Genomic DNA, 6069 nt, shown 5'->3' on the forward strand with positions numbered 1-6069 from the left:
TTTTTGAAGCCTAAACGTCCTGCTGCTGATCTTCTGAGGGCACTGCTGAAGTAATTGGGATTTCCCTCGAGAGACCAACCCGAAAATCCCACACTCCCACACGCGCCGAGGCAAAGTTTTAGTCACAGACTGAGACAATCCTCAGCTTTCATCACCTCCGGAGGGGGGGGTCAATGAAATTAAAGCACCCCGGGGTGCTCTCGGGATCTGACCTCAATCTGTCACTGCAACGCGGGAGGAGAGGAAACGCAGGAGACAGGGACAGAGAGGGACAGAGAGGGACGGCTGGTGAGGAGCAGAGGGAGCTCTCTTCTGATCCGGGGAGGGGGGAGGAGGGGGGGGGGGGGGGGGCGAAAGGATCTCTGCAACACAAACAGGAGGACAAGCGTTTACCGGAGGGTCTTGCGGTACATGTCCTCCTCCGTGATGCCGCAGTAGGTGAGCGTCTCGTTCCACGCCGGGTTCAGCGTGTTGCGGACCGTCTTGGTCTTCAGCTTGTTGGCCTGCGCGTCCCCGCCCCCCCCGCCGGAGGAGGAAGAGGAGGAGGAGGAGGAGGAGGAGGAAGAGAGCAAAGGGACAGTGAAAACCACTCCGACTCAGGCGGGGGGGGGGCAGCAGCTCTTTGAGGACACAACTGAGCCCACCTTGCAGGCTCCCGGCAGCAGGTGCAGCTTGACGTAAGGGTCGGCCAAGCCGTTGAAATCCATGGGTTTCAGTCCCTAGAAGAGAGGCGCGGAGGGAAGACGTGAGCCTGCGGAGTAACGGGCGGCGCACATTGGGCCGACCCGGCCCGACGCCGGCAGCGACTTGTTAAACACCCAGCAGGCGGGACGTGAGAAGGTCATTTGGATCCAGAGCGCTTCAAATGAATTTTACCTCATCGATAAATGAAGAATAGTCAGAGTTTTCTGGGCTGTCACACACACACACACACACACACACACACACACACACACACAAATGTAAATGAGTTGTTAACTTCGTACGGGACAAACCACCTGCTGCTTACCTTGGCTCTGAGGACCGTGCAGTGCAAGGAGCTGGTGGCTCTCTCGTACAGCAGGTCGAACTCCAACGTCCCCAAGGCGGCTGCAACACAGTCCATTCAAACCTTTCAGTGACTTTGGTAAATTGCTCCTGACTTTATTGTCTTGTATAGAAAAGACACAACTGTTCATTCTGTGGTCGTCGGCTAATTGGAAATAATAGAAGGGAACAGAATGGTGTTTCCAAACTGCATTGTGCAAACTGGGACACCCATTCCATCCTAATAACTGTTCCTTAAAGACTACTTTGACATGGTCCCCCCCCCCCCCCCCCCCCAGCAACCTCCAAATCCCATGCACCAGGCGGCGACTCACTGTTATCGTCGCTGTCGCAGCTGTCGATCTCGATGGAGGTGTCCATGCTGCTCATGGCCGACAGCGAGCCCCCTCCGCCCGCCGCCGCCGCCGCCCCCGGCAACAGCGGCGACAGCAAGCCGCCACTGCGTCCCGCGGCGGGGGGTCCGAGCGAGGCGGGAGCCGCCGACTGATTGGGCGAAAGCTGCTCGGAGAAGGAGGAAGTGGGCGACAGGCGCGGGAAGTAGGCCGAGATCTGGCGGATGGGCCGGATGGGGCCCGGGCACACGTCGATGGCCATGTGCTCCTGGATGGAGATGGCCAAACTTTTTCCTTTTCGCACAGTCATGGCGCTGCGGAGGGGGGTAAGGGGGGGGGGGGGGGGGCAGGGGAGGAGACAGCGAGGTGGAGGGAGAGGTGAGTCACACGTTACTCCGCAGGAAAAGAAGTGAAATTATCTCGAGGGAAGATCAGATCCACGAATAGCAGCAGCCGCTGTCACCTCTGCTGCTACCAGCCAGACGGGGGCCAGTCAGATGGCTGGTGATGGAGAAAAAAAACACATCTCACATCTAGTTTTTCTTTTGCCCCGAGAAGTTCTCGTTCATCCCAAACGCTGCCACCTCCTCCTCCTCCGACAAGCAATTACAACTCTGTACAAAAATAAAGACGTTACTCATAAGGTGACAAAATAGATGCGGGAGATGTGTTCAAATTTGCATTCGAATGGAATAAATCTGCGTAATCCGAAGCCCGTCAGGGAGGATAATGGATCACGGATAAAAAGGGGGTCTCCCCCCCCTGAATCCTAATCGGCCCCCCCCAATGAAACGAGCCGCTGAGCGACACGTGTTTAACGAGTGCTTAAACGGCCTTCCACCGGCGGGCGGGAGACTACGGGGGGGGGCCTCTTTTAGAGCTGGACTGGGTCTACGGTCCACTCGGATGGGAGTGGGAGGGGGGGGGGGGGGGGGGGGGGGGTGTCCTGGTGGTTACATAAAGTTGAACCCCCAGGCTGATGTGTCTGCTCTCTCCTCAGAATAGCGAGAGAGGGGGCTGGATTGCAAATATCTGGCAGCTTTTGTTTTCTAAAGACAGCAGGCCTCGAGGGGGCGTCGTGTCCTCCACACTGAACCCCCCCCCCCCCCTCCCCTCCCCCCCCTCCCCGCCTGCTCTCTCTGCATTCATCGGTGTAAAACTGACAAGTATGTCAGTGTTTCCGCCCCGGGGCCCGTTGCGGTTCGCCCGCCACGCGAGTGATGGGCGACACACGACCGGGCCCCCCCCAACAAAAAAAAAACTCTGCTAAGAGAGAAATTCACGTAACGATTATTCAACGAAGGCTCAACGAGGACGCGTTCAAATAATTGAAACGCTCGCAGGTATGTAAATGTGTGCAGAAACTGTCGTTGCAGGCGCTAGGCCTCCCTCCCCAAGCAATTCCTCGCCCCGCGCGCCGTTATTTCTCTTATTACCCGTCAAAACGACTTCCCCACCAGGGCAATTTGGATCTGCAGAGCGGTCCGGATGTTCCAATTTGCTCGCGTGTCGGCATGGCGCATCTCTTAAAGCGCTTTGCACGAAACCATTGAAGCCATCGAACCGTCCCGAATGAGCTTTTTGGACGGACCCGAGCAGCCGTCCACCTGCTCGCGCTGAGCTACGCTACCCAACCGCAGGCCGTAGCTTTGTCTTCATGGTGCCCGGCTCCTCGAAGCAGCTTCTGCTGTCTTCACTCAATCTCCTCATCATCATCATCATCATCATCATCATCATCATCAGCTTCTGCTGTCTTCACTCAATCTCCTCATCATCATCATCATCATCATCATCATCATCATCATCATCAGCGCGAGGAGGTCGTGGAAAAACTACGAATGACCCTGAGTGTCCCTTTAATTCCTTTTAAACCCTGCGCTGGTGAAGGTGCAGCCCACATGACCAATGGCTTCCTGGTGGAACGTTCCTGATAGTGTTGCTGCGTCTGGCGCGTGACCTTCAGAGTCCTCTCAGACCATTTGTCATGTCTGGTTCGGGGTCTCTGCTGTGATCAGTGGGCGGAAGAAAAAAAAAAAAACACCCGCAGCGCGTCCAGCTTTCCCTTTGGCTGCAGATGAAAGAAACCTCTGAAAACACGCCGGCGAGCAAACGTCCCACTCTGACAGAAGACTGACCCCCCCCCGGGTGCAACATGATGGACAGAGAATCAGCAGCAGCCCTTTCGGTGCCTTTGAGGACGTTCGATGGTTGATGACCAGAGTTCATCTCTGCTCAATCAAGCTGCGCGGCGATCAAAATAAAGACGCTCTGTGTCTTTGGATGAACTCTTCCAGTCTGACACAACGAGGAAACAACGCGGAAACAACGAGGAAACAGCGAGGAAACAGCGAGGAAACAACGAGGAAACAGCGGGGAAACGATCTCAAATGAAGCAGATGATTGCACAGCATTGAGCAGGAGGTGAAAGTTAATGAAGCTGCTTGTGATGACGGTGATTGAGTCCCGAATGGACTGAAGGATTCAATCATTTGGATCAATGTCATTATTGTTCTTATATGACCTATGAATAATATAATGTTTAGCCCCCCTCCCCCGCCCCCCCCGCCCACACACACACACACAAATAAACATTCACAAAGGCACGCCATCAAACATCCGTTTGATCTATCAGATCATTAATTCATACGCACACACACACATTCTCTGCCTATGCAGATGTTTTGCAGGCTCGTGAGCTGGTGTCAGTTGATGTAATGTGCGCAGTCAGTCGCCTCCCACTCCTGGCAGATGTGGCCATAAACCCTGGCAGCACCATCAGCATCAACAGCAGCAGCATCAGCACCAGCAGCACCAGCAGCAGCAGCAGCAGTGGCCCCTCGCACAGCCGGGGGGCAGAAGGGGGGGGGGGGGGGGGGGCTGGTGGCTTGCAGCCCACCGGGAAGCAGGAGCTTACGGGGGTGGGGGGGGAGCTCATGATTGATCGCTCCATTGCGGTGTAGCTTGAATTCCTCCTCTCATCTCCCGCTTTCATCGTCATCTTGTCGCTGAAAAAACTCCCACTCGCGCTGAAAATAATGCAGATCCAATGCAGAAGGTGCAGATCCCCCCCCCCCCCTCTCCCCCTTCCTCGTACTTCACAGGCCTCTCATCTGTCTGAAGCTCGTTTACATGCGTGCGTCTTGCCCCCCTCCCCCCCAGCACAGGACCTGTCAGGCCCGGTGGATGTTCCGCCTGAGCGTGCACATCGTGGGGGTGTCACGCAGGATTTCGAGGGGGAACGAAGCTGGAATATCTCTGTGCAACATGCGACCCCCCCCTCAACACTCCTCTTTTAGCTCCTTCACTTTAAATTAGAGTCACATCACAGGCATGGAGACGCTCCCTGTCTTCCACCCCCCCCCCCCCCCCTTATCCTCCACTGTCTTATCTCCACCTTCTTAATCCACCCCCCCCCCCTCTTCATCTCTCTCGTTCTCCCACAGTGTTCTGAGACACCATTATTCCACCTGTGGGGGGTGTGTGAGGGTCTCGCGTCCTTCTCTCGTCTTTATCTTCCTCTCTCGTGTCCTACATACAATGCCCCCCCCCCCCCCCGCCCCCCCCCGGGGATGCGATGGGATGGGGTGGCGCACCGGAGCCGCTCATCAGGGCTCACGCGCAGTGACAGTGTCTCGTCAACTCGACACAAGTTACTTGGTGAGTGAACTTGGACGTGCGTCGGCGTGCGTTCGGAGGCGTGAGGGAAGAAAGTGAAGGAGCGGACGGCCACATGTTGCACCTGTCTGCTGGGGGGGGGGGACAAGTCAACCCCCCCTACCCCCCCCACGGCATTCGCTCTAATTCTCCCAGTCAGCAAGGAGACAACAACAAATGAACAGGCAGCCAAAGCGAGGATGTGGTGACAGCGTGAGACAGAGAGAAGGGACGAAAACGTTATTTCTTCTTCCTTTTTTTTTTTTTTTTTTTTTCTTTTTTAAAGACGAGGAGCTTTTGAGATGGAGAACGCAGATTTAAACCCGTACGCATTTCAGCACAAAACGACAAGAAAAACGTTGACTTACCTCACTGTAACTCCTCATAAAAAAAGAAGGGAATCCAGTGCGGAGAGGAGAGGGAGACGAACTAACAGGTGGTGAAGAGAGGAGCAGGAACTAGAGAGGGAAAGGGGAGGGGGGGGAGAGAGAAAGGGAGAGAGTGAGCTGTACGATATCATTAGAAATGAAATGCCTGAATAGTTCAAGTTGATATAAAATGAGGAGCACAACGGAGAGGTGGGAAGGGGGGGGGGGGGACACAGGCATGCTGCAGGAGTAAGAGGAGGAGGAGGAGGATGGAGGGAGTCAAGAGGAAGGGAGAGAGGAGAGAGAGGGGAGCTATTACTTGACATTCTGTTGTGCATGTGACTGTTTTGCTTCACTCCCTCCGGCCTCCCCCGCAATCTCACACACACACACACACACGTCTTAGGGGGATAACGCATTGACTTGCATTCATTAATTGAGGACTAAAACAAGCCTTTAAGCACAAGTCTGACTGATTCTATTTTCTTCTTAACCTTCCCTAAATTAAACCCACACAGCAGCAGCAGCAGTCCTCGATGATGGGCTCACGGCGAAGGATGGCGGCGCATCCCATAATGCCAAATCGCAGGTCAGGCAGGTTACGCGTGCCCTAACCATGCCGGGGGCTGGGGGGGTGCAGAGGACCTCGTGGGAAAGCAAGAAGGCGA

The 6069-nt window shown here is 55.3% G+C and overlaps 1 pseudogene; it reads right to left on the bottom strand.

Moving 5' to 3' along the window:
• LOC119212639 (double C2-like domain-containing protein alpha) overlaps positions 1–5638 on the bottom strand; it is a 14417-nt pseudogene extending 8779 nt beyond the window's left edge.
• Positions 5639–6069: the final 431 nt, after the last annotated feature.

Source organism: Pungitius pungitius, chromosome 21, assembly GCF_949316345.1.
Source record: "Pungitius pungitius chromosome 21, fPunPun2.1, whole genome shotgun sequence".
NCBI classification, from domain to species: domain Eukaryota; kingdom Metazoa; phylum Chordata; class Actinopteri; order Perciformes; family Gasterosteidae; genus Pungitius; species Pungitius pungitius.